Consider the following 27,994-nt stretch of genomic DNA (forward strand, 5'->3'; position numbering starts at 1 on the left):
GGGAGTGAAGTAGAAGAGAAGAAGGAAGGTTACTTAGAGAACTATGGGCAAGCCCTCCATAGCAAAACGTTGTAGGAAGGAAAAGGCGGCCTGTACCAGCCTTGCTAGCTGGTTATTTCTTTACTCCTCTGCACGTAAGACCAATGATGAAGCTGATGATGAATTTCCTACTAAGATCCAAACTCTTGGAATGACCTGCCCTTGCTTCTCTCTCCTTCCTCCTCTTTTCTCTATCCCTTACCCTGTCCCTTACCACTCCCTTTCCCTCTGCTTCCACAGCAGGGGTAAGATAATCATAACACTAACATTTATTGGGCAATTACTGGGTGCCAGGTTCAGGTGAACTGGCCCTGGTCAACCAGGTCCTGCCCAACTCTTAAATTCAATTTGGTAAACATCAGTAGCCTCCAATCTTTAGTGGTAGGTGAGAGCTGTAGGCCTCCTCCTCACCTCATTCCTGGGTTACCATGAAAGTCAATCTCAGGCCAAATTCTTCCTGTTTAAGATATTTATTAGCAAACCAGCACAAAACAGTCACACAGCCTGTTCTGGAAACTCAAGGAAGTCCTGACTCTCTGATCCTTCAAGTGCTCCAGTAGTACCTGGCCTGAAAGGTTCTCTCGAGGCCTGAAATGTTCCCTCGAGACAGTTGCCACAGGATTTGGTCAACCATCTGGTGCAGGGATTCTGAGCCTTGGAGGAGATGCTAAAGAAATGGGGGTTGTTCACCCTAAAGGAGAGTTTCATAGGGGAGCCTGAATGAAGATACAACTGACTAAACACTTTGATGACTCTTTTTTATTTTAGTTTTCAAACTTTGAGATGCTATAAAACAAATATAGACAACCACACAAAGTAGATGTTTTAGTAATGGGTTATTGTAAAGTTAAGCTTTTTACACCATCACCCAAGTCAAGTAATAGGACTCTGCCAGCCATTCTAGAAGCTTCTCTGTGCTCCCCCAAAAGTAGCTTGGCTTTCTTGTGTGTCTTTATAGGGTTTTTCCCCTCCCCTGGATGATTTATTGTGCACAAGGTGAGGCTCCAGCTTCCTGAGCTCAGAACAACCCATAATGCATTGAATCTGCAGGAGAAAAAATTTAAGTTAGACTGTAAAAAGAATGTTCAGGATTTTAGAACACTAGAAATCAATGACATGAGGACAGAGAAAAAAATGAAACAAAACAAAACAAAACAAAATCCTTGCAATGACGTAGATGTACTTCTGGTTGGAGGCAGGGAAATAAAGGAGATGAGCCTTAAAGATCACCCCAATGCCTGGAGCTGCCTCTCAGAATTAGACTGGCCACATGCCCCTTGCCTCTTCTGACCAGCAGGAGGTTGAGGAGTGCTGCAGGTGGGGTTGGGGGAATGGACACCAGGCTCAGGTGAACTGGCCCTGGTCAACCAGGTCCTGCCCGACATCCCGCAGCCGCCCTGCCTGGCCAGCTGGTGTCTGCCTGGTGTCTATAACCCCTCCTTCTGTGATCAGAGGCACGCCCTTCCTCCTGATGTCTTTAATCCTGCCTCAGCCGGTCAGAGAGAGTGACTCTCGAAAGAGAGAATGACCAGCTGGTGGACAGGCCTGGGATCTGAGCCCATGCCATTCCCGGGTGACCAGGGCAGCCGAACAAATACACTCTGGCCCTAGGCCCAAGGGACATCAGGCAAGGTGCCTGGAGGAAATGGGGCAGTAGAATAAGAGGAGAGTGAATGGTCTCCCTGCTTTTTCTCCATTCAGTGTGTGGTTTCCATGGGACTCTAAATGTGTTTACAGGCAGCAGACCTGGGGAGTTGGGGGTGGTGCATGAAGGGATCTGGGCTGCGTGGCTGCAGGGACTAGAAAGGGAAGACCAGGGGTTGGTGGGGGAACAGGAGGAGGGCGGGGCACTTCAAAAAACCAAATAAAAAGTTGGCTGTTGAATGCTTTTTGCCAACTGTAGTCAATTCTTAATTATCCCCGTAATGGGCGGGAGCGGTGGCAGGAATCATGCAAAGCAGCAAACAATCCCAAACCATTTAAGCTACATGATTTTTTAAAAGAGAGAGAAGATTTCCCTTCCTAATGATGTCTGGCTCAGGCTGATGTTAAATGAGGGAAGTATTAACAGCGAGCTCCCCAGGGATCGAGGCTAGAGCCAGTCTTATTTAATATGTTTATGAATTATTTAGCATCCACATTTCCTGATTTTGTGAACCAGTGCTGGGAGGGGGCTGTCAGCCCTCCCAGGAGCCAGAGGAAACCCTCTTCCGGAGACTATGCCCTCACTGGAGGAAATCCTCCACTTAGGAAATGAGGAAGGGTTTGGAGGTGTCAGGCTAACCAGCTGCTGCTCGTGGGACACGAGAAGTCAAGAGGCATGACCCTCCACCCTTGTCCTACCTGTGGCTAAAAGGAGTGTAGGTCTCTGCTCTAAAGCATTGCATGGCTCCCAAATTCTCTCTAAATTAAGTGCAGCCAAAGCCCTCCGCTGTACGGTCCCAGCTTCTGTTCCTGTCACTCCAGCCCTGACTTGGGGAGCACAGCCTACAGGGGCTGATGACCTGCCATGGTCATGTGGCCAAATGCAAAGCACTTGGAATTATACCCAGACTTCCGACTCAGAGACTCCATCCATCCGTGTCACACCAGATCCTGGTTGCCTCCTAAACCCACATCACCCATTTCTGGAATGTGACCCCTGCTGCTTCTATCTACTGTCAGGATTCTGTCTATCTCAAGTGCCACCTCCTCTGAGAAGCTGAGAAGCCTTTCCGGCTCCAAAAGTGTTCTGTCTCCACTCAAAAAACAGTGCCCGTGTGCCTCTCTCATGGCTTGGGTCAAGCTCTGCCTGTGTGACAGCTTCGGTGTTCTTGTCTTATTCTGCCTCCAGCATGCTGCTTTGTCCTCGGTGTGCTGTTCAGGAACTCGTTGAGAAGTGACTGGGGACCTCCATGGGAAAGAGTAGGAGGTGAGTGTAGGAAGTTAGATCTGACTCTCATAGGCCAGACATGCTCTCAGGGATGTGCTGACCTTATTTCCCAATGGGACCCTGCCTATTGGTTTTCCCAGGAAGCTGTCAAATGCAGCCTGGCCACACATGAACCAAGGCTAGGGTCACGTCTGTCCCTTGTGGAACATGGAGCAGCCCTGGGATGGAAGGCCTCCCAAAGCGGGGTGCCCAGTCCCCTACCTCATCATCACCTGTTGCACTGGGCCCAACACAAGCTCTGAGGGGCCTAGGACCCACATTGTAGCCAGCTCTTCAGGTGTCTCTTATGTTATACGCAGGACGGTGTGAGAACTGCTCCCAAAGGGAGGGAGGGCAGGCCTCTGCAATTCGTGGAGGGCAGTTGGAGGGGGTGCACAAGCACATGTCTATTTAACACATACCAGCCTGCAAGAGCCAAGTGTGTGTTCATGCCCACATTTATGGATGCCACTCCAGTAACCATGTCTGTTCCTTCTTTGCCATGTCTTCAAAGCGCTGCCTGGTGACATGCGTTAAAAAATAACTTAGGGATACATGCTACAACATGGATAAACCCTGAAGACATTATGCTAAGTGAAATAAGCCAGACACAAAAGGGCAAATACTGTAAGAGTCCACTGATATGAAGAACCTACAGTAGCCAAATTCAGAGACAGATAGTAGGATGGTGGTTCTCAGGAGCAGGTGGGGAGTGGGGCTTGGGGAGTTACTCTTTAGTGGGCAGAGTTTCAGCTGGGACAGTTGAGTGGGTGCTGGAGATGAATGGTGGCGATAGTACACAGCAGCATGAATGCACTTCAGAGACAGATAGTAGGACGGTGGTTCTCAGGAGCAGGTGGGGTGTGGGGCTTGGAGAGTTACTGTTTAGTGGGCAGAGTTTCAGCTGGGACAGTTGAGTGGGTGCTGGAGATGAATGGTGGCGATAGTACACAGCAGCATGAATGCATTTAAAGATCCTGAACTGGACACTGAAAGATTGTTAAAATGGTAGATTTTGTGTTATGGATACTTCACCACAATAAAAATAATAATAATTTGGGTCATTGCCCAAATGGAAGAGCATCCAGGAAGAGCATGGCTGGCCAGAATGATTGGCCTTGGTCCTGGTCTTGAAGCTCTCCAGGGAAGCTGACCATCAGTCACCACTGCCCACCCTAGCGTCCCTGAAACGGGGAGTGCTTCCTTGGTCCTTTAGATCCACACCAGAATACATCATCCTGGGACTGGGATGGGGTTTTGTGTCTTGAGTCAGAGACTGGCTTAAGAATGACACGGAAGAGAAATGATACTTTTTGGGTGGGGGATGTCAGTGGCAGAGTCCAGTACAAAATGTAGGTAACATCAGCAGCTTCCAAGTGATGAAATGTCAGGCGAGCTGTTGCATATGGCCCGGATAAGTGTAGCATCCCTTCACCCTGGATATGCAAGGCCACACACTTAGGGGAAAATCAGTAAAGTCATATCCACAAATGGGGAGTTGCCCGTGCTCTGACATAACCCAGTAAATCTAAGGAGCTGTTAGAATGTTCCCTTAAAGGTTTTGAGCCCATAAGCTGGTTTGGCCAAAACAAACAGCCAGATAGCCGGGCATTATTGGAGGGGGGCTGGAGACAACATGGTCCCGGCCTTGGGAAAACCAGATGGATGGCCTGTTGTTTCTTCTTTAAGGGATTGTCTTTCTGGAGTGAGTTGAAAAATCACCAGGATCCCAGGACAGAAAGGAGACAGTGAGGAGGGGACATCCCAATTGTGAATCCCCCTCTCCCTTAAGGCTGCCATAGGGTGACATGTGGATCTCATCTCCAAGTCCCTGAAACCAGAACAAGAGAGAAGGGAGGCCCTTGAAGGCAGCCAAAAGACACTGTAGCACAAATGAAAGTAAGTGCTATTTACACAGCAGGTGGTAAACTTATGTGGAACTGGGAACCCCCAGAGGTAGCACAAGCTTAATCCGGGAAGAGAGTTGGGGAGGATGTGGAAGCATTTGTGGATGGCAGGTTGTTTGGCTGGCTCTGCAGGCCAGGCCAGGCAGAAAAGCATTTCTTCCTGGAGACACCCAGGTGATCTCAGAGACAGAGGGGCTCTCTGCTGCTCCCATCCTGAATGTTCTCCTCAGCGGGTCTTTCCACTGTCCACATTCACCTTGCCTTGTTCTGAGAGCGATGGTGTCTGTGGTCATCCTCTCTCAGTTATAACCCTTCAGACACCTGAGGACTTTGGTTCTTCCCCCGCCTCCCATCCCATTTATCCCATTGTTCTTTTCCAGCCTGCAGAGCCCCAGTGCTTTGTCCTTTCTTTGCAAGGCATTCTTTGTGTCTTGCGTCTCCCTCTTTGAACCGCCTTCCCAGTTGCTGTGCGATGGCTCACAGGGCAGGCTGAAGATGGCCAAGCAGGACCTAGGCAGGAGGACGGGCATGAAGGTAGCCAGGTGGCATTTGAGGTCGCACAGAAGGGGTGGAAACAGAGCAGCCCAGAGCTGCAGGACGTGGTAACAGGGGTAAAAGAGGCCTGGAAGAGGGGCAGCCACTAGGCTCCTCTCCTCTTGCTTTACTCTTTGCTCAGTTGAGCTGAACATGCATTTATTGAGCACCTACTAACTCCCCATCAGGCAAGGCCCTGAGGATGAATGCCTCTTCTGACACGAAACTGGCTGCCCATGCCTCTCCCCTCCTGGAGGCTGCCCAGAGGAGGGGTCCGCCTCCAGCCTTCTATCACGATGAAATGTTTAGAACGCTGGTCCTGGGAGATGGACCTAACCCACCACCAAGAGTCTCTTTCTGCCCAGACACTGTCATTCTCTGGCAGTTACCTATTTAACTGTAAGGTTTTCAGGGACATAACTCTAACCACCAGTCTATGGGAGTCTATTAAAAAAAGAAGAAGAAACAGTTCTCTCATCATGGGCTTGTACAGCCCAGGGTTGATTTTCTTCCTTTCTGAAGTGTTTGGGATGCTGCGCGGGTCCCTGTGGCCCTACGCCCCGCCTCCCCAGCCGGCCTGTGAACATTCAGCTGCTCGCTTCCCCAGCTGAGTGAGCGGTTCTTTTCAGGGGCAACCGACTGCACATAGATTCCTGAGTCATGATCTCATCGGCTCATGAGAGGCCGAGCACGTCCACCCCACCAACTCGCATGGGACAGAGAAGGGCACCCTGGGGCCCAGGTGGGGCTAGGCCTGGTTCAAGGGTTTGCCCTTTGGGTTAGTGCCCAACTGGTGGAGTTGCCCACTGCCTGCAGCTCTGTCTCCTGTGTCTGTCTGTAAACTCAGCTGTGGGTCCCTGCCTGGGGGCGGGACTGGCTGGCTGGTTCCCCATCTGCCATCACTCCACTGGAGGCCATTCACAGAGCCCCTAGGACACAGTCTTGCAGAGGTGGTCTGGCCCTGGCTCAGATGCCTTCCTGCCCACACTCCTACCTCCAACATCCCTTTAGTCAGCAAATATTTATTGAGTGACAACTGCAGTGCTTCCCAAAGTGGGCCCATGGAGCCCTCGGATCCCAGCCATCTGGAGCGATGGCTAACATGCTGGCTCCTGAGTACTGTGCCAAACCTGTGCATAAGAATCTCTGGGGTGGGGTCTGGAGACCTGCATTTTAATTGGTTCTCCCCAGTGAGACTTTTGTACTCTAATGTTTGAGACTTGCTGACTGTGGTGGTTAATTTTATATGTTAATTTGGGTGGGCCACTGTGCCCAGATATTTGATCAGACATTATTCTGGATGTTTTGTGAGGGTGTTTTTGGATGACATTAACATTTAAATCCTAGGAGCATGAGAGGCTGGCTAGGCAGAGCTGTAGTCCCTGTTGCCAGCCCTGACTCTTCTCTGGGTAGAGGGTTCTGATCCTGGTGCTCTCCATAATACAGGACTGAGTTCTAGGAGTGCCAGACTTAGCAAGTAAAAATATAGGTTGTCCAATTACATTTGAATTTCAGGTAAGCAACAAAGAGTATTTCAGTATGAGTATGAGTATGTCTCATGCAATATTTGGGATACACTTATACTAAAGAATTATTTGTCATTTATTTGCAATTCGTTTATTATTTAGTGATCCTGCAACAGCTCTGGACACCTTCCTCTCCAGCATGGAGTCAGGGATCGCTTTCTGTTAATCATATGACCCTTTACAAAGGGCTTTCTCAAATGTGATCTCATTCAGTCCTTGTAAGAGTGGGACAGGGAGGCATAGTAGGCATCATCCTTCTCCTTCTCCTCATTTCACAGCAGGAGCTGAGCCTAAGAGACTGTCAGTTTCTCACCTGTGATGAGGGAGGCCCTGACTGCACAGTGTAACCATCTGGGGGGCTTTTTTTCTTTTTCAAGACAGAGTCTCACTCTTGTTGCCCAGGCTGGAGTGCAGAGGCCCGATCTTGGCTCACTGCAATCTCCACCTCCCCAGTTCAAGTGATTCTTGTGCTTCAGCCTCCTGAGTAGCTGGGATTACAGGGGTGTGCAACTGTGCCAGACTAATTTTTGTAGTTTTACTAGAGACCGGGTTTCACCATGTTGGCAAGGCTGGTCTTGAACTCCTGACCTCAAGTGATCTGCCCGCCTCAGCCTCCCAAAGTGCTGGAATTACAGGCGTGAGCCACTGTGCCTGGCCCCGGAGGGCTTTTAAATCACTCAGATGTGTTTGTGTGATGTGTTTGATGTCTGCAACTTACTTTGAAATGCACCAAAAAATAAAATGGATGAATGCATGGGTAGACAGATGTGTGATAAGGGAAATACAGCAGAATGTTGGTGATAGAATCTAGATGGCGGGTATACTGGTGTTCACTGTGCAGTCTTTTAACTGCTTTGTATGTTTGAAAATATTCATAATAAAATATTGGGAGAAAAAAAAAAAAACATGGATGCACAGGACTAACCCCAGATCAATTAAATCTGAATATCTGCAGGTGAGGCCCAACCAGCTGTATTTTTTCAAAGCTACCCAAGTGATCTGATGTAACCCATCACTTCTCTCTGTGTACCAAGCACCACCTGTAGGGTACAGGTACCTTACATCAGTGGTTCCCCAACTGAGTGTGCAATAGTTTCTGGAGGGCTGGTTAAAACACAGATTACTGGGCCCTGCCCCCAGACTTTCTGATCCAGTAGATCTGGGGTGAGGCGGGAGAATTTGCATTTTAAACAAGTTCCCAGGAGGTGCAGATGCTGCTGGTCCTAGGAGCACACTTTGAGAAGCATTTCCTGCATCTGCACAGCACAACACAGGGCAGGGAAATGATGAGAGTATATAAACCACACGCTGCATCTGTCAGCAGAGGAAGCTATTGGCTGCGTGAGGGTCAGAAGGAGCTTCATAGATGAGCTGGCATTTGTCTGAGCCTTGGTGGCTGAGGAGGTTTTCGTTGGAGGAGAGGACATTCCACAGGGATGGGCAAGCAGAAGCGAAGGGATCGAGGTGGGCAAGTGCATGACGTGAAGAGTATCTAGATTTGGGATGTGATGAGGAGGTTGGACAGAGGTGGAATGGCCAAAGAGGAGGCAAGAGAGGGAGTTTGAGGCAGATGGAAAGGCCTTGATATGCAGGGCATTTGGATTTGATTGTGTAGGCAGTGGGGAGCTGGTGGGGGTTTTAAGCAGCAGAATAGTGTGACCAAATCATTGCTGTAGACTGTGTTCTGGCAGCTTTGAGTAGGACGGATTGGAGAGGAGAGATGAAAGATAGGAAGCGTACTTAGGAGGCTATTGTGAGCATCTGGAGAGAGAGACGAAAGGTCCGCATAATCACAACACTAATAATGATGATAAAATAATGGCTGACATTTATTGAGTGTTTTCTAGGTGCCAGACAGTGCTATGTGCTTCCGCAAACATTATCTTTTAATCTTCACAACTGCCCTGTGTGGTTTTACAGTTGAGGGAACTGACTCAGAGAGGCTAAGGGAGCCTGGGCTGGGATTTGAACCCAGGGCTGCACGTTTTGTGGCATGAGTGCTCAGTGTCAACCCAGGCTGTGCCAAAGCAGGGGGGGGTAGTAGGGAGGAGAAGTGAGAGGGCAGGTCTCTGCCTTGGTCTCCGCCTCCTCAGGCAGAAATCCATGTTCCCTGACTCAGGGTCTCATCGTCCTTCCTTCCCCTGCCAAGGCTGAGGCACAGCTGGGCAGGGGAGCATCCATCACACTCCTTTCCTGCCAGGCAGCAGCGGCAGCTCTCCTGGCAGGCAGGGGCTCAGCTGTGCCTCTCCTTACTCCACTGCTCCTCACCCCTGGACCCAGGGTCCCCACTCCATCTCTCCTCGTCTGGTGCTCCCCACGTCTGCCTGCAGACCACACCTGTGGGCACTTGACTAAAGCTTCTGGGAGGAAAATGACATGGCTTCCCACTCCCTTCCATATCTCTGCTGTCCTTGTGGACCTGAGCGGAGGACACTTCCGGGCTCCCTCCCCAGAATTCTTGCATTTCAGATGCTCCTCCAACAGGCCTCTACGAAGATAACTCTATTCCAGTTCCACTGTGGAAAGGAGAGCTGGGGGTGGGGGCCGGGCCTACAGGGTGAGTCATAGATAAAGTCCTGCAAATAGTAAGCCTGTTAGCTGTTATTCTTATTATAACTGAGCTCTATGAATATGGAACTTAAGGGGCTTTGGCACCAATGGCCAGGTTTAAAGAGAGACATTCATTAAGCACTGGAAGGGTTTTGTCAGCCCTTGACCATCTTTCTGTCTCCAAGAAGGGCTTCTTTTATACCAGATCAGAAAGAGCTCACTGTACTTCTCTTAAAGACCACCCCCCTTCTCTTCCCATCCCCTGGCCCAGGGCTAGAGCTCTCTATTCTGCCCACAACCAAGCCCCATGGCCTGCTCACCTCCTGGACACCCTCGACCTGAGAGGTCCTCAGGCATGTGTCCCTGCCTCACCCTCCCCAACCCATACACCCAAACCCAGAAGGACTAGTCACCTGCCTTGTAGGTGCTCAGGGCTAAGGGAGCAGTAAGGCTGCATGATTGCACCTGCAAAGAAGCTTTGAAGGAATGATCTGGATCTCAGGCATGTGCACAGGCGAGTGTGCACCCACATACACATTCCTGTGTCTGGGGCAGTGGTGGTGGTGGAGTCCCAGGCTTGGCCTTCATTCAGACCTGTCTTTCCCCTGTGTGTGTGTAGGAGTGAGGGGGATTACCTGGCAATGGGAGTAGGGCTGGGAGCAATTCCCAGAAAGGCTTCTGGCCGGGGCTGGACAGTGGGTTTTTGCTGGTCCCTGTTCTTTCTTCCACCCTCCCCGCTACATCAACCAACCACCTGCAGGCTTCTCCCTCCCCGCCCGCAAGTGTGTGTCACATGGTGGGAGCAGATGGGGGTGGTGTGCCTGGGCTGTCTCTCCCCTCAGCCAGCCATTTGCTCTCCAGATGGATCTGGGCACTGACAGGGTGTACATTCGGGGAACGGCAGCCTGCTCCTAGCCGGCCCGACACTGTGCCCTGCTGAGCTGGAAGACAATTATGTTCTGGAAGTTCAGCAATCTGAGCTGGCAGGACCCAGAGTACCAGGAATTGAGCCTGGTGAGGAAGACTCACAGCCCTCCAGAAGGAAATCCTGAAGGGGTTTGAAGAATTTCTCCCTACCTTCCCCTCCCTCTCCGCCCATCCCCACTCCCATACCTCTGCCCCTCTGTCCTGGGCTCCACACTTGGTGGGTTGTAGATTTCCAGAGTGGGATAGTGAGGCTCCACATTGCCTGCCCTCCCTGGGAATCTACAACCCACCAAGTTTGCAGCATCGTGCACCCCCAATACAGACCCAAAACACTTTCCCTTTACTGTTTCATTTATTGCACAAACACCATCATAACTGCAATAACGTACACCAAAAGGAAGAAAACTCTGTCCATTTCACGACCTTCACAGATGAACTGGCCTCAGTGTTCTTTATTTCCTTCTGGTGACTGTCGATATTCCACCCCTCCTCACTCTGCAGCACCCTCCACCGCCTGCCAGGCTGGGCCCCACTCATCTTGGGGTGGGGTTTGGAGTTCTGCTTTTGGCTGGTCACATGGCAGAGGCTGAGCTGGACTAGCTTATGTCCTCTGGGTTAGCAGCTCATTGGCTGGCTCCCCTCAGGGCACCAGAGGCCCCGGGCCACTTGGCATCTAGTCTGGAAGCTAGCGGTGTAAAGGGAAAGAAGGACGTAAACGTAGCCTGAATATAGGCTGGAGTCCAGGGGCTCAGACTGGGATGAGCATCCATCATTTCTCTTTCCTGCCCCGGAATCAATACTGCTCACTCCCCAAAGAGAGCATTGTGAGTGATTTTTCTGGAGAGCTTGGGATCCAATTATGTTTACCTCTTAGATTTCCAAAACAAGGTATATAGACACTCTGAATGACCTGTCATTAATCCGTAGGGGTTCTCCCACAGTTTCCAGGCTCCCAGCTCCCTGTGGCTCGGGGCCTTATCCAGTGTGAGCCATCACGGCTTGACTTGGGGAATAAAGGTGTTTCCGGGAGCCTGGAGAGGCTGCGGGGTGGGAAGGCAGACCTGGGCTAACTTCCACTCTGAGCATTTGGATCTGTAGCTGCTCTCAGGGCCTCTGGCTTCTCATCAGTTAAATGGGAGCCATGACAAGCCTTCTGCAGACTTCACAGGGAATCTGATGGCATCGTGGTTGTGAAGAGCAGCAAGGACCCATCCACCTGGGGATTTGCATGATTCCTGACACTGCCTTTCTGCTTGTCACCTGTCCTGTACCCAGCCCAGCATCCCAACGGCTCTTACCAACTCAGGTGGGGGTCTCTCTCCCCAGTGCTGGCCCAGTTACATCTGTGAGATCATCTGGAGCCAGTGGTTAAAGAGCTGAATAAAGTCAAACCATAGCACAGATAATGCAGAACAGGGTGTGATCCAAGAACAATTTTTATTTTTAATTTTATTTGACTCAAATTTCGAGGGTGACTGATCCAGGCTGAGTTTTGCACACACATAACTGGATGAGGGGAGAGATCTGGAGTGTGCCACATGCCAGGGAAAAGGGCTGGCATGCTTTACACACGGGCAGCAGAACCATTTGTGTTACCATGTGGCTTGGAGTTGCACTCATTTGGATACATCTTAAGTCACTGTACACTCTCCATAGCATTAGTTCCTGACTCCAAAAAGTGTGTTTCTGCTCCTTTCCCGGGAAGGCAGGGGAGACCAGTGTTAGAGAGAGCTTTCACCAACTGCCAGCCTATTCCTTGTCACCACAGACAGTGGAGTAAAAGGGTTTAAGTTGCAGCAAGAGGAAAGCAAGTCAGGTAGTGGCAGAGCTTCCTATCTGGAGCAGTGAGGGACTCTTCTCAAAACTCTCCACGCTGGAGAAGTGACCCAGCCATGGTGGATCTATCAGCGGATCCATGTGGACAATAAGCATTTGTCGAGTGCTTGTTCCGCTCTCAGTGCACAAGTATCCCACCTTCACAAGTCTGTGAAGAAGTTGTTATGATTGCTATTTTTGTTGCTATCATTATTGCCCCTGTTTTAAAGAGAAGGGAGGCAGCAAGGCTCAAGGATGAAGAAGACGGTGCCTGTTGCTCCTACTGGGATTGTGTCTATTGACAAGTTCAGGAGTGGCTGATATCAGGGCTTGAACCACAGTTTCCCACTCCAAGTCCATGCTTTTCTCACCATGCCCCACCTACCTTCCAGAAAGCCTTGGGGAAGGCTTCTTGGGCAGAGGCCCACCAGCACCCATGCAGCAATAAGTGTGTGAACTCCTTCCCCACTGGGCGTTCAGGAGCAGAGACTTGCTTTCATTCATTCAATAGACATGGGCTGAGGATCCAGAGGTGAATAAGACCTTATTCTTGCTGGCTCTTGGCAGGCAGGCCTGTTAATATCTTTGCTTCATGGCCCACGATGGATTTGGAAAACATTTCCGATCAATTACCTGGAGCAGAATTATCACCTGCCACATCTCCCTTCTCAAGGCTGGCTGCTTTATGAGTGTCTACACTTTCAACCATGAGTGGGCACATTATCCATAGTCCCTTTGGCTGAGAGCAAAGATTCCTTGCCCTTTGTTCCACTATTCAGTCATTCTCTCATTCAACAAATAATTCAGTGTCTCTTATGTGATGAGTGCTGGGTTAGCAGCTAGGGATATAGCACTGAGCAAAACAGACATGGTTGCTGCCATGAGTTTGCAGACATTAACCAGATAATTCTCCCATCCCGCTCTGATGTATTCCCAAGGACTAAGGTGGTTTGTTCAGGAGTGACTTCCTCAGGCATGGCACTTCAGGGCACTATGCTGCCTCAGGGTCAGCCCTCCTGTCTCCTGGGAATTACAGGCCACTGGGTAGTGCTCCAGGACCAGGTCTTTATTGATCATTCCCTTTGGAAGGAGGCAAAGGACTCTCCCCTCTCCAAGCCTTCTGGCTCTTGACCCAGCCCTTCCTGTGAGTTGCCCCAATGGACACACTTAGAAGGGCCCCTAAAGGGAAGGCTATTCTGCTCAACCCCCAGAAAGAGGGTATATTTGGCAAAGAGGCCCAGTTTCTCTGTGCAGTTTGATGATTTGGGAAAAGCATGGGCACTGGAGTTAGGCTGATTTAGATCTCAGTCCCAGAATTGTCCTTCCTAGTTCTGCGACCTTGGGCAAGTCATGAACATCTCTGTGCCTTAGATCCTCAGCGGTAAAGTAGGGGCAATAATACCTACCTACCTTGCAGGAAGGCTGTGATGATTAAACGAGATGTTCATGAAAGTTTCTGATGCATATTTGCCATTTAATAAATGTGTCTCACCCTTTCTTCTGACTTTTAACTTCTAAAGGACATGATTACCTCTTGAGTTGACACTTACCAAACAAAGCCTTGCCAATATTAAAAGGTAAGGAAGTGGGAAACTCTCCTATTCTGTAGGTGCTGGGCTATAGCAGTGGTTCCCAAAGTGTGGCCCCTAGACTGCAAGCATCACCTGGGAACTTGCTAGAAATGCGAAATCTTGGGCTCCACCCTAGATCAACTGAATGAGAAACTCTGGGGCAGGGGCCCGACAATCGGTTGTAACAAGCCCTCCAGGCAATTCTGATGCACATTAGTGTGTGAACCGCAAGGCTGGAGACTGCAAACCAGTTGTCAGTGGGCCAAATTCTTTCACAGATGTGTTTTGTTTGGCCTCTGTCATCAGCTGGAGCTGAGGAGCAGCATCCCCTGAGGAGTGATGGTGCCCTCCTGAAGGGGTTCACAGTCCTCACTCTGCCACTCCCTTTTGTGTGACACCAGCTGGCCTCACTTGGCTGCCCACCTGCTGTGGGCATCCACATTTGCAGCCCAGGCTCTAGGTCAGGGGCAAGTGTGGTTTCTGAGCCCTAGAGAAGTAGCAGTTCTGCTTCAGCTGGTCCTGAACATCAGCTGAGTCACGGAGTCACCCAGCTCTGCAGGAAATAGGAACAGGGTGGACAGCTTTCTAATTCCTGAAACCAGCAGCCAGGTCTTGCTGGTTGAGCTTCAGTATTTGGTTTGAAGTGTTGTGAGTTCCCAGCATATAACATACACCCACATTCAACTGTAAGTCCAAAAATACCTTCCACAGCCAAATAGAGACGATTCTTACATTCCCCACTACCTCAGATTATCTGCCTCGCTGCTCTCTGCCACCCCCGCTGTTGGCACAAACTAATGAGCAGTGACTTTCCCTGCGTCAGGGAACTTGGGAAAGCAGAAGGGGCCAGTGACTCCAGCACCCACAGCAGTGAGCGGGACACAGAGATATCGATGCAGGTGGATGCTAGGAAGACTGGGGGAACCTAGGGGCTGTGATGTCCATGAGGTGGAGCAGAATGGAAGTGGAGCTGGGAGCTCTCATTGGAGACACTGGAATAGAGAATTATGATCAGAGGCCCTGGCAGTAGCAGGCATCCTGACCAGGAGAGAGAAAGAAAATGCATCCAGAACCCAGCATGGGATAGGACACAGGGAGGAAACTCTGGGCAGTGGGACAGGAACTGGGCTGGACTCAGCTTTGGATACAGGGAATCAGGAGGAGATCTGATCCCTAAAGGGTGGCATCCCTTCTCTATGCCCCACAGCCAGGAGAGAGCACCAAGCCCCTTCACCTTCCTTCCTGGGGAACCTCTCTCCAAAGCATCCCTGGAAGGAGGCGGGAAGCAGGTTGACTAAGAGCATGGGCTTTGGCATCAACGAGATCTGAGGGCAGATCCGGCTCTGCCACTTCTGGTGTGACTTTGGGCAAGCCGCCCAACCTCTCTGAGCCTCAGTTTCCTCATCTGAAAAAAGGCAGCAAAGCTTATTTTATAGCCATATGGTGAGGATAAAATGAGATCACATTTGAAAAACAATTAGCACACTGTCTGTCATAGAAAAAAAGAACATGAGAAAGCTTAGATATAATTAAAATTATTCGAGCACAGAACCCATGTATTTTCACCAGAAGTCCTGGTATCTGGGATTTGACAAGTTGAGGATCATTGGTGAGAAAAATGGAGTCAGATGTAAGCATTGGCAAGTGAACAGAGGATAGAATGCTCAAAAGAGGGGTTCCCCAAAGAGAGAAAATGACCTGCCCCAAGACTTATGGCCCATAGCATTTATTAGGACCCTTGATGAATGTTGGGTCGTGTCGCAGAAAAGGTGTAAGAATGTCCTGACCACGACGGCCACCAGACACAGCTGAGGTCACCAAGAGATGTGGCCGGAGTAAAGCTGCCCTGGACTGGAGGAGGAACTGTCTTGCCTGGAGCCTGCAGGATGGACAGGATGACCTCAGATGCCCGCAGTGACATTATCAACCATAGGAAGATCCAAACTGACCTGATTTCCACTGCCCTTCCATTTCTACTGGAAAGAAATGTATTTCCAGTAGTGTTGGGGTGGGCGTTGGAGTAGGGTATGTAAGAGTGCAAACAGCTGCTTCTCCCACCCTTCCAATCTAAGAGGCACAGCACCTGTGGGCTGGACCCCCATCCTACCCTGCTACTAGGTCACCCCCAAGGCCACCGTCCCTCACTCAGGTCCATTGCCTCTAGGGAGCCAAACCCTGAAAAAAGAGCCTGGGGTCGGGGATTCGCATCCATGCATTTCCGTCTCTGTGCACCTGTGTAAATGGTCCAGAGGAGAATAAAGCAGACCATAATTATCACAATTATAATAACAGGGGAGAGGCACAGATGCAGAAGTATAATCCATATTAAACTGTGAAGGAGGTAGCTACATCACCTCCAAAGGCCCTTTTTACACTAATACTCTGTGAGTCTCTGAGCCTAAACCTTCCTGGGGGCCCAATTCTGATAATGTGGTGACATGAAGACCAATTGACTTTTGGATTTAGTTTTCTGGGAAAGCGTTGCTGAGCTTTGGAGAGGATCTGCACATTTTCTGGAGAGAAGGGGGTAGCCAGGGAGGTCAGGAGCGCATGGAGGATGCAGGAACACATGCTAGCTCTGGTCAAGGCTACTGTCCTTTGGCGGGCTGAGGGCTGGGCCTGGTGCGTGGTCTCTCGTGCACATAGAGTGACAGGGCAGAGCCCTGGGCCAAAAGACAAGTGTGAAGAGCTTAGTTTTGACACCAGCCTGCTTCTTCCCCTACCTCCTTCTCAGTCCTCGTCTGGGAAGGGCCTATCTCAGGCCAGGTTCCCTGGAAGAAGCAAAGCCTGAGTAGATTCTTGAGCAAGCAACCAACCAGGTAGTGCCCTCCAGAAGAACCAGGGTAGAGCAGAGGACGAGGCCAAGGCTACACGATCCCACGATCCCACGAGGAGCCCTGGAGCCTGAATAGCACCACAGAATCCGCTGCACCTGGAGACATGGGGGCTGGGCTTCTGTACTCCTCTGTCAGCTGGTGATTGCCCAAGAGCCTTGGAATGGTGGTGAGGGTTGTAGTCTCCAGGAGTCTGCAGTGGGTGAAGGGCAGGCCTCGGGAGAGGGTTGCAGGTGTGAACCATTAACAGCCAATCTGGATGGATGCACCCACCCACGCATGGGGCAGGCACCAACAGCACCTGCTACTCTTTCTCTCCTAAGAAATGTCATGTTAATTCAACTCGAGAAGATCCTTGCTTACTTTTGAAGATAGTTTCAAAGTCGTGTGGGGGTAGTTAGGAGGAGGAATTCTAAGGTTCTTCACCACCCTAAAATCTACAGGATTACATTCAAAAGTGCATAATTGCTGGGATAATTCTTCCAAGACTTGTCACTTTTAAAAGCTTATTATAATAAACATTCTTAAGGCTGGGTGCGGTGGCTCACGCCTGTAATCCCAGCACTTTGGGAGGCTGAGTCAGGCAGATCACCTGAGGTCGGGAGTTCAAGACCAGCCTGACCAACATGGAGAAACCCCGTCTCTACTAAAATCACAAAATTTAACCAGCCATGGTGGCGGGCACCTGTAATCTCAACTACTTGGGAGGCTGAGGCAGGAGAGTCGCTTGAACCCAGGAGGCAGAGGCTGTGGTGAGCCAAGATGTTACCGTTGCATTCCAGCCTGGGCAACAAGAGCAAAACTCCATCTCAAATAATAATAATAATAATAAACATTCTTACAGTGAACTTCCATGCTGAGTTGGCACTCCCCTCACACAGAACTGTTGCTCTGAGTGGTGGTTTCTCTTAAGGTGACCCAGCTAGTCAATACGGTCCATGTCTAACAGTACAGTTTCAGGCAGTACTACAGACTTCTGGGACTATTCTTTTTAGGAGGGGCTCTTCTCTGAGTAACTCTTTAAGTCACAAACCTCTTTGCACCCTCCAAAGCATCAACTTCAAGTGAAAACATTTATCAACGGTCTTCAGTGTTCAAGATACTGGTAGGTCCTGGAGGCTGAAAAAGGAAGTAGTATCTGCCTCCCGGGGTTTGCAGTCAAACCAAGAGCCATATTTGGAGCAAATGGGGAGGTTTGATTAAGTGCCAAATAAGAGGTTAGGTAGGCATCACAGGAAGTGGGGAGGAGGAGGGAACTTCTGAAGGGGAGAGGTGTTCCAGCATGGCCTTCTGAGAAGGGTCTGGAATCAGAGATTCAAGCTAGCTGCTGGAGAGTCCCTTTCTTCCAGCTGGTTGTTGCTGGGCCACCTGTGCCAAGAAGCAGCACATCCAGCCATTCATGTATTCACACAAACCCGTGTCGGCTGAGCTCCCACTCTCTGGCAGGCTGTGAGAGGACTCCCTCAGAGCTCCCATCTCATGCAGCCATGGCCCACTCTACTATCTGCTTTCCAGTTCCTAATCCTGGGTCCTCGGTCATCCAGATTGGGAGGCGCTCTGAGCAGCGTGTCTGCTCTTGACTTTACACCACTCTAATTAAACAAGTGGTCACTTACTTATCTCCGTAGAGAGAAGAGGTTTTAGGGTAGGGAATGTATCACTTATGAATGCTTTTGGATGCATGTAACAGAAAACACCACCTACAATAACTTTAAACATAGAGATTTATTTAATCACTTCCCAAGAGGTTTCAGAAGGGGCAGCACCTGCTGGTCTTTGCTCACTGGCTCAACAGCATCAAGGTATTCTGTTGCCCTCTTGGCTTATCTCTTGTCTTATGGTTAAAACAGGGCTGCTGTAGCTCAAGACATCACATTCAAGTGCAAGGGAGGAAGGTGGAGAAAGGAAAGGGATTGGTGCCCATTGAGTCTACCTCTTACAAGGAAGACAAATGTCCTCCCAGAGCCTGTAGCAGACTTCTGCTTATTTCTCCTTGGTCAGACCTGGGCACCCGTAGCTTCAAAAGAGGCTGAAGAAGCAAGTGTCTCATCTGAGGCTGGAAACATTGCCACTCTGTGCAATGTGGGAGTTGATTATCAAAGACAATGGGAGAATGAATTTCAGGGAGGCAATCACGTTAGCCACAGAGAGCTGGTGACTTCCTTGTATAATCCCAGGCACTGAGCTCCTGCCCAAGAAACTTCTGGACAGTCCCTACCACTGAAACGTCAAGCTGCTTCTTCCTAGCCTGTCCTTAGATGAACCTTGAGAACATTATGCTAAGTGAAGTAAGCCAGTCACAAAGCTACCCTACTGTCCTTTTCCCTCTAGCACATGGAATCAAACACCAGCCTCCTCGCCCTCCCTCCCTGACTCAGCCAGGAGGCTGTTCTCCTGGTTTCTGCTCAGTTTCACCCACTGTGGAGCCCCTCTGGGAAAGCTGAAGGGAGGGAGAATGAAAGAGGAGGGAGAGTGTTAATTAAACACCAGATGTTTAACTCTGTTAATTAATGGCTCTGTCAGCCTGAGTGGCAGCAGCCTTCTCTTCTCTGTCTCCTTCACCCTCACTATTCTCTTTTTCTCTGGAGGGCCTTGAGTTTGAAGCTAAAGGACTCAACATTTGTTCAGTGGGGCCCTGAGCCCAGCAAAGGGTGAAGGCAGAAAGCTGGCTAGGGCAATCCAGGAAGAGGGGGTTCCCTTGTCCAGGAGGGAGGCATGGACATATTTGGCAGTAGGAATGGAAAGAAGGAACAGTGGGAGAGAGAGACCAAAGCCCAGAGGTCAAAGGGGGACATGTTTTGTTTGGTGCCTGTAGGGATTTCAAAAAATGCAAGCGGTTGTAAGCTTTTAAAAATGGGGAAAATGTCACATAAATCCAGATGTGCAGATCTTTAAAAATAGGCAGGTCTGGGCCTGTGTCCTCACACAGCAACAGTTAACTGGTGGAAAGTGGAGTGGGGTAGCTGGTAGCTGTCCTACCCAGACCAAGCGTGTGTCCTCCCATCCTCCTCTGCCTCCACCCCACATACTTGGCTCATCTGTCACATGTCACCTGCCATCCCATCTAGGGTTGGGATCCACTGAGGTACAGGTGCCAGGACTCGACAATGGGTTGCCTGTAGGAGAGGATAGAGAGGAGAGCCTGAGAATGCTGAAATGTGAGTCAGGATATTTGGGGAAATTGTAGGACCAATCACAGAAATGAGGAACGTGGGAGGAGCAGGTTAAGGGAGAAAGATGGCAAATTTATTTTGGGCAGGCTGCGGTAGTGATGCCTGGATGACATGGAGACGGAGGTGGCCTGGTGGTCTGGAGTCTGGAAGAGAAGGACTGGCAATCCGCAGAGCTGGTGGGGCAGGGGTGGAAGTGAAAGCCCTGGGGAGGGAGGGAGGGAGGGCGGCTGAGACCACCCAGTATTGCCTACAGTGAGAGAAGAGGGAATTGAGGATAGAACCTTTGAGAACCACACATTTGGGAGAAAGAACCAGAAAGAAAAGTTAGGGTCAACTGAGAGGGTAGAAAGAACCTGGACTGTGTAATGACAGAGAAGTAGAAACAGGGTTCAATATTTTTATGGCACTTTCCTCTATATGATCTGTTTTGATGCCCAAGTGGTATTTCCAGAAAGCCAAGGGAGTCAGATGTTCTGCTCCTCCCGATTCCCCGTGTTCTCTGTCTCCCTTCTTATCTGCTACAGCTGGCTCCCCAGTGAGACACGAAATCAGCCACTTATATCAGCTTTTTAACCTCTTTCCAGCCTTTCAGATTCTTAGCTCTAATAACATTGGAATAAAATCAGCCACTTATATCACAGCTTTTTCTTTTCTTTTCTTTTTTTTTTTTGAGTCAGAGACTCACTCTGTTTTCCAGGCTGGAGTGCAATGGAATGATCTTGGCTCACTACAGCCTCCACCTCCTAGGTTCAAGTGATTCTCCTCCTCAGCCTCCCAAGTAGCTGGGATTACAAGTGCCCACCACCGTGCCCAGCTGATTTTTGTATTTTTAGTAGAGACAGGGTTTCGCCATGTTGGCCAGGCTGATCTCAAACTCCTGACCTCATGATCCGCCCACCTTGGCCTCCCAAAGTGCTGGGATTACAGGCGTGAGCCACTATGCCTGGCCCTATATCACAGCCTTTTAGCCTCTTTCAGGCTGTTCAGATTCTTTTTTTTTTTTTTTTTTTTTTGAGGCAAAGTCTCATTCTGTCACCCAGGCTAGAGTACAGTGGCGTGATCTAGGCTCACTGCAACCTCTGCTTCCTGGGTTCAAGTGATTCTCCTGCCTCAGTCTCCCAAGTAGCTGGGATTACAGGCACGGGCCACCACACCTGGTAATTTTTTTGTGTTTTTAGTAGAGATGAGGTTTCACCATGTTGGTCAGGCTGGTCTCGAACTCCTGACCTCAAGTGATCTGCCCACCTCGGCCTTCCAAAGTGCTGGGATTACAGGCGTCAGCCACAGCACCCGGCCAGTTCGGATTCTTATCTCTAATAACTTTAGAAAGAAAGGCTTGGTCTCTAATTAAAAGTTTCATTAGCATCCCAGAAATGACCCGCTAGGTAAGCAATGGCCCCTGGTGCTGTCTGCTCATCTCCTTGAGCATGTAGGAGGGATGCAGCTTCTGTGACCAACACAGACACACACACGACTCTTTGCCACCCTGAAAAGTCTCTGCTGTCTGTGAGTGGCTAAAAGAACGGGGCTTTGGACTCAGAGTGCCCTTGGGCCAGACCTGACCTGCAGCCACCCATTGTGACTTTTCCCTCACCTCTCTAGCCTTGGTTTATACATGTGTGAAATGAGAGTAAGGGTGGTGTGTGCATTAAATAGGATAATTTTCATGGGGGGTCAGGGGGTTGAGGAAGCTGGGGCAGAGTCTGAGCCCATCACTCCAGTCTGTGGTTCTTTCTGTCTCCCTCTGACACCACTAGCGCAGAAAGCAAGGCAGCAGATGTTACTGGTCTCACTTCATTTCCATAGATTTACAAGCATCCCTTTATGTGTTACTGAAAAATTGGGTGTAAATCCTATTTTAAGAACACAGTGGAACTCATTACTTAAAGAACACTGGAAAATCCTTTTGGGAAGTGAATAATAATCACCTTGTGTGCTGGTGTTGATGAATTTCTTTTTGTTGGAGTGCAGTTCACCTGGAAGGTCTTCCCGCAATCTCCCTCTTTCCATTTTATGGCTGTCCTCTTTCTCATGGGACAGATGCTGTTCCCTTTTCCTGTGCCTGTCATTTCCACATCTCTGCTCCTCCCTCTTCCCTGCCCCCCGGGCCTGCATGTCCGGCTTCCTGGTGTTCCTCCAGGAGTAGCTCCTTCTTCCCTGAGACCATGTGACCATGACTTGCTGGGATCCATTTACTGGCTGCTACTCCTTCTTCAGAAATTCAGTCACAGATGAGTCTCTGGATGCCATAAATGTGTTTGCCATGTGGGAATGACTGAGCGGGAGTCCCTAGGGTGGCTGTGGCAGGCAGATTAATGGCTCACCAAAGATTTCCATGTCCTAATCCCTAGAACCTGTGAATATGGTGCCTTACGAGGCAAAAGGGAATTTGCAGATGTGATTCAGTCAAGGACCTTGAGGTAGGGAGATTATCCTGGATGATCTAGATGGGCCCAATGTAATCACATGGATCCTTAAAAGTAGAGAACCTTGCCCAGCTGTGGTCCACAGGAGAGGTAACAGTGGAAGAAGGGTTAGAGATTGCAATGTGGCTGGCTTTAACTATGAAATGTGGGCAGCCTCTAGAAGCTGGGAGAGGCAAAGAAATGGATTCTCCCCCAGAGCCTCCATTGAGGAATGCAGTCCTGCTAATGCCTTGATTTTTAGCCCATTGAGACCCATGTTGGACTTCTAACCTATAGAAGCATAAGATAATACATGTGTGTTTTAGGCCCAGCGTGGTGGCTCATGCTTGTAGTCTCTTTAGAGAGAGAGAGGCAGGAGGACACTTTGGGAGGCTGAGGCAGGAACATCACTTGAAGCCAGAAGTTCAAGACCAGCCTGGGCAACATAGTGAGATCATCTCTACAAAAAAATTTAAAAATTAGCTAGGTATGGTGGTGCAGACTGTTGTCCCAGCTCCTTAGGTGGCTGAGGCAGGAGGATCTTTTGAGCCCAGGAGGTCCAGGCTGCAATGAGCTGTGATCGTGTCACTGCTCTACAACCTGGGCAGCAGAGCAAGACCCTGTCTCAAAAAAAAAAAAAAAAAGTTTGTTTCAAGCCACTAGTGTGGCGATTTGTTAAAGCAGCACCAAGAAACAAACACAGCAGCAACCATGTGGTCCCAGGGGCAGTCTGGCCTCATATCTGACCTCATCTCTTTTGCCTAGTTCATCATGTATCCATGACTCACCCAAAATTCTCTCCCTTCAGTGAGTGGTTCCAGCTGGTGCCTGGCCTGCGTCTCTTGGATGCCCTGAGGCTTCACTCCGTCTCCTGTTGCCCATCACCTCGTCCCTGGGCCACCTGATACCCCAGCCCAACAGCTAAGGTGTGGATGGACAGTAGGGGGCTGGCTTCTCTCACTGGTCAGGGGTAAGTGTGCCCAGGGGAGTGTAAGGGGGCTGCAGCAGGTACCAGACTGAGGGGAGAGCAGGGAGAAGACTCCCTCATCTGGGGTATCATCAGCATACCTCCTAAGACCTCAGTCCACCGTGTTTGAGCAGCTCTTCCTTTTTAAAAATTATGGTAACATATATAACATGAAATTGGCCATTTAACTTTTCTTAAGTCCATGGTTCAGTAGTATCATGTACACTCACATGGTTATGCAGCCATCACCACCCTCCATCTCCAGAACGCTTCATCTTGCAAAACTGAAACTCTACACCCATCAGACAATAACTCCGGCTTCCTTCTGCCCCAGGCAAGCACCAGTCTACTTTCTATCTCTACGGATTTGACTATTGTAGGTACCTCATATAAATGGAATCATGCAGTGTTTATATTTTTGTGACTGGCTTACTTCGCTTAACATAATGTCCCCAAGGGCCGTCCATGATGTAGCATGTATCACAATTTCCTCCTTTTGTAAGGCTGAATAATATTCCATTGTATATATCTTGCACATTTCATGTATCCATTTATCTGTTGATGGACACTTGGGTTACTTCCACCTTTTAGCTATTGTAAACAATACTACTATGAACATGTGTAGGAATATTTCTTCAATATCCTACTTCTGATTCTTGTGGGTATATACCCAGAAGTGGAGCTGCTGGATCATATGGTAATTCTGTGTTTAACTTTTTGAAGAACCGCCAGACTGCTTTACATAGCGGCTGCACCATTTCACATTCCCACCAACCCAGTTTAACCATTTTCAAGTTATGCAGTTCAGTGTCATTAAGTATTCACACCGTCCTGTAACCATCACCACCATCCATCTCTGTAGGAGCTCTTTGAATTACAGAGAACTAACTCTCTGGATGTGAGGAACGTTACTGCAGAAAGTGAGTAGAAATGGGCCCTCCCCACAAAGGTTTATGCTGAGCAACTGAATTTATGCTGGAAATCCCAAGAAAATCCAGGCCTTTAGTTGGATTTGCTGCCTGTTTTTGAGCTGTGGGCATGTTTTCAAATGCAGTTGTCATTTTATGCCGCAACTGAGTATCTGATAGTGAAATGTTTCCACGGAGAGAGCCTGCCCATGGGGAGGAGGAAAAGGAGGCTGCTCTAATGAATAGATAAGCTTGATTTGCGTCTGGCGACATCCTTAGCATTTAATTTCAGCAATTAAAGTAGGCAAGTCTCCTTTGTTTTCTTTTTCCTTGTAAAAACAATAAAACATTACAGAATGTTTGGTAAATAAGAAACAAAATCCTAGTCATCATATTACCTTAGTGAAACCACCACCACCATTTGTAATGCTAATCTGTGCAAGGCATGAACCAAACATGCTGTTTATTCACCTTATTTCCTTTAAGTCACACTGCTACTCTATGAGGCAAGGGCCTGGTTCTCCCTGATGATTGCACGCTCTCAGCGCATGCTTTTGGTCCATCTTCCTCCACATGCCTGTCTTCTACACAATTGCCCTCATGATGTTCACACTTTGTTTTCCCAAGTGATGTAAACATTCTTGTTGTATTCTTGTTTTCAGTTCTTCCCATGTGTTGACTTACTCTGTTCATAGGAGCAAGACTAGTCTCTATGATCACAAATACAGAAGATTATAGACCATGTTTAAGAGGTTTTCGCCATCTGCAAACATTCCCTGGAGTGGCCTGGGCTCTACCCACATTGCTATGTCAAATAATGTCATTTTCTAAATGGCTGAGTCCTGTGTGGTGTGCTGGCATCGAGTAAGGGGCAGACTCCTGAGCCCGACTGCCTGGGTTTGAATCCAGCTTTTACAAGTTTGACCTCATGCAAGTTACTATTTACTGGTCTGTGCCTCAGTTTTCCCATCCATGAAATGGGGATGATTATAATACCTGCCTCACGGGGTTATTGTTTGGATTAAGTGGCATAATATAAAGAGCATAGAACACTTCTGGGTACATAATAACATGGTTATTATTGTTGTCATTGTTACTTGATCCTGCTATTACTTAGTCTCTGCTGTGAGCTCCCTGCCCAATCTTGCTCTCTCCTCCTAGCCTCAGTTTCTTCATCTATAAAGTACAGTGTTGAACCATGTGATCTGTGTCAGAGTCCTTCTTGTTAAACTTTCGGTCATCACCTTGTTCGTTTTATCTTCCCCACTGCAGCTGGAGGGATGTAGGTGGGACTGCAGGGAGGACTGCCGGAACACTCATGACACACATGCGTGACTTGGAGGTTTCCAGGAATATATGGAGGAGAGAAGAACTCAGCCCAGATTGCAGAAAGCAGAGGCAGGGGATGAACTTGCCACTGGGAGAGGGCAAGGGAGTTGGGGTAGGAGAGGCTCCCCATACCCTCACCCCCCAGATTTTAGAGCTGAAAAGTGCTAGGAAGGCTTTCCTCCCCCTACCCCTCCCCACTCTGGTCCAAACCTTCCCTCTGGGCCCCAGTCCCCCAGATGGTCTAAAAGGGAAGAAAAGAGGAAAATCCGTATCCAATCTGCTCTATTCAGAGCAATGGGAAGGCATCTGCATCTCAATCTTATCTTTGTGCTGAGTTGGGCTAAGCTTGGCCCCCCAAGTGGTGAGTGATGGGTGGGTGGGAAGATGCCTTCGTCGCCCCCACGGAGAAGCCCACTGCTGGGCCACCATATTCGGTGGCCGTGGGCAGGGGCAGGAGAGGGTTGCCTCCACAATGCCTTCCCCCTCTGCCAAACTGCAGACAGTACACATTCTTCCCTGCTCTTGGTTTCCCCTCTATTTCCTCTTCTTTTATTTTCCTTCTCTTTTTCTCCCCCTTTCCCAGGCAGGCAGCCAAGTGGAGACTTTGAATGGAGGCGAGGATGGAGGGGACCCAGGAAAGAGGACCGGCCTGAATCCCCTTCCCCAAAGGTCCTCATGTACTGAGCTGGAGGTGGGGAGTAAAGGAAGCATCGCCTTCCTTCCCACCCACCCTGGCCTCTGGCTGTCAGGCCTGGGCTGGGGGAAGCTGCCAGGTGGCTGTCATCACGCTGGGCTTGGGGCTCCAGACTCTGCCCTGTCCATCTGGAACCTCTAGAATTTCTCTGGAGCCATTCAGGACCGGGAAAACCTGCCTCCCACAGCCCAAACTCACAGGAGGCTGGTGTGCAGCAGGAAGTCAGCTTAATAATTTATAGCCAGAAAGCACTCTCCCTAGTGAGGAAGCCAACTCAGAAAACCAAATTAAACTGGGAGGGCTGCTTGGAGAGCGTGTGGAGCCAGGGCTGTGGAATGCAACGATAGGGCTGGGGCCAGTTTGGCCTCCAGGGAGGATGGTGAGTGTAGCGGCCTAGGGTCTGGGCTTGTGTAGCAGACAGTCTTGGATTCAAATCCCAGCTTCACTGGCAGTGGCAGGGGGACCTTGGGCAAGTGCCTTGGCTTCGAGAATGATGCTTATGTGGGCACCTCTTGGCCTTCTTGCAAAGCTGCTGTGAGATCCTGCAGGGGAAAGAGCGTACTTAGCACAGTGCCTAGCATGCTGTCAATATGCTCCAGGCACTTGTACTCAAGCCCTCATCTTTTAGGGTTGTAAGTTGTCTTTTTCTTCCTGATGACACCCTTTCATGGTTTTTTTTTCACTAAAAGCAAAGAGGTCTGAGGTTACCCTGGAGAGGACCTCCTTGTCGGCCGCAGTATGAGTGGCCGTGCTGCTCCTGCCTGGGTGCAGCTCTGTGGGCCACACGGCTTCCAACCTGGTTCCTCATTCTCCCTGCTTCTGTCTGGAGCCAAGCACCGCAGTTGGATTGGGGAATTCTCCACAAGGGTGCAAATGGGGCTGAGATCTAGCTGCATTCTGGGTGCAAGACCAGCTTCCCAATGTCTAGAGTTGCCCTGCTGATAAATGGCCTGCTCTAATTCACCTGTCCCCTTGCTCACTGCCACCGAACTTCCCAAAGCATGCACGGATCCGACCACATCTTTGTACTGTCCCAAACTATCCACGAGTCCTCCTCTTCAGCAGAAGGAGACCTCCTGAATCTTTAGGTTTGTGCTCAAGTCTCACTGTGATTTGGCCTCGGTCGTCCTTTCCAAACTCATCTCCCTCTCTGCCTCCCTCCACCAGCTTCTCCAGATTGTCCAAGGATAGGCCAGGGCCAAGTCTTTCCCCTGCTGTGCCCTCTGGAATGCTCTTCGCCCCTGGTGGCTGGGGAAGCTCCACCCTTGTTCTCTGCAAGAGAGTTCCACTTTCTACACGAGGCCGCTTAGACGCCCTCCTGACTGCAGCCCGTCACCCACTTTCCCAGGGCGTCTTTTCCCTTTTAGGGTACTCTCATCGGCTGCTTCCCGCTGCTCTACCCATGCATCCATCTTGCTGGACCCTGCAGGAGAGCCGGGCCCGATGCAACCTCCTGCTGAATGGAATGATCCCAGTGTGGCAACTCAGCTGCTACCCACCCCAGAGTGGTCTGGGCAGTCCCCTCTCTGAAAACGGGGGAGGGTTCAGTTGTGCAGGGGGCGCCTGTTAGGAGGCCAGTTTGGGCTCTGTGGGGAATTCAGCTCTGATACTCACTCTCTTCGCCTCTGTCGCCGTCGTCCTTTGCCCCCTAGTAGAGGGCACGGGTCGCTCTGCAGCTGTGGGCCTCCTGATTGCTCTGGCCTTGGCTCCTGCCTCCACTTCTCTGCGCTCCTTCACTGTCACTCGCCAATTTCACCCCCTCCCCCTGTTTCAGCAAACCCTCTTCCTAATCTCTGTGCTGGGAAAATGAGCCCAGAAGAAGTCCCATACAAGGCGGGGAGGCCTCAGGAGGTATGTGCGTGGGCGTGCATTCTCTCACACACATACACGTGCGTTCACACGCC

General features: G+C 49.8%; 1 protein-coding gene across 2 annotated transcripts in view; it reads left to right on the forward strand.

The window, feature by feature from the left end:
* The window catches only part of SEMA5B (sema domain, seven thrombospondin repeats (type 1 and type 1-like), transmembrane domain (TM) and short cytoplasmic domain, (semaphorin) 5B), a 121,478-nt gene that overhangs the window by 44,906 nt on the left and 48,578 nt on the right, over positions 1-27,994 (forward strand). The window contains exon 2 of one of the 2 annotated variants that reach the window (XR_001002758.1): positions 23,001-23,162. The exons of the other annotated variant lie outside the window; for it this stretch is intronic. The gene's annotated coding sequence lies outside the window, so the exon portion shown is untranslated. The remainder of the gene's footprint in view (positions 1-23,000; positions 23,163-27,994) is intronic. 2 annotated transcript variants of the gene reach the window in all.

Source organism: Colobus angolensis, unplaced genomic scaffold (assembly GCF_000951035.1).
Source record: "Colobus angolensis palliatus isolate OR3802 unplaced genomic scaffold, Cang.pa_1.0 Scaffold31, whole genome shotgun sequence".
In the NCBI taxonomy this organism is placed as follows: Eukaryota; Metazoa; Chordata; class Mammalia; order Primates; family Cercopithecidae; genus Colobus; species Colobus angolensis.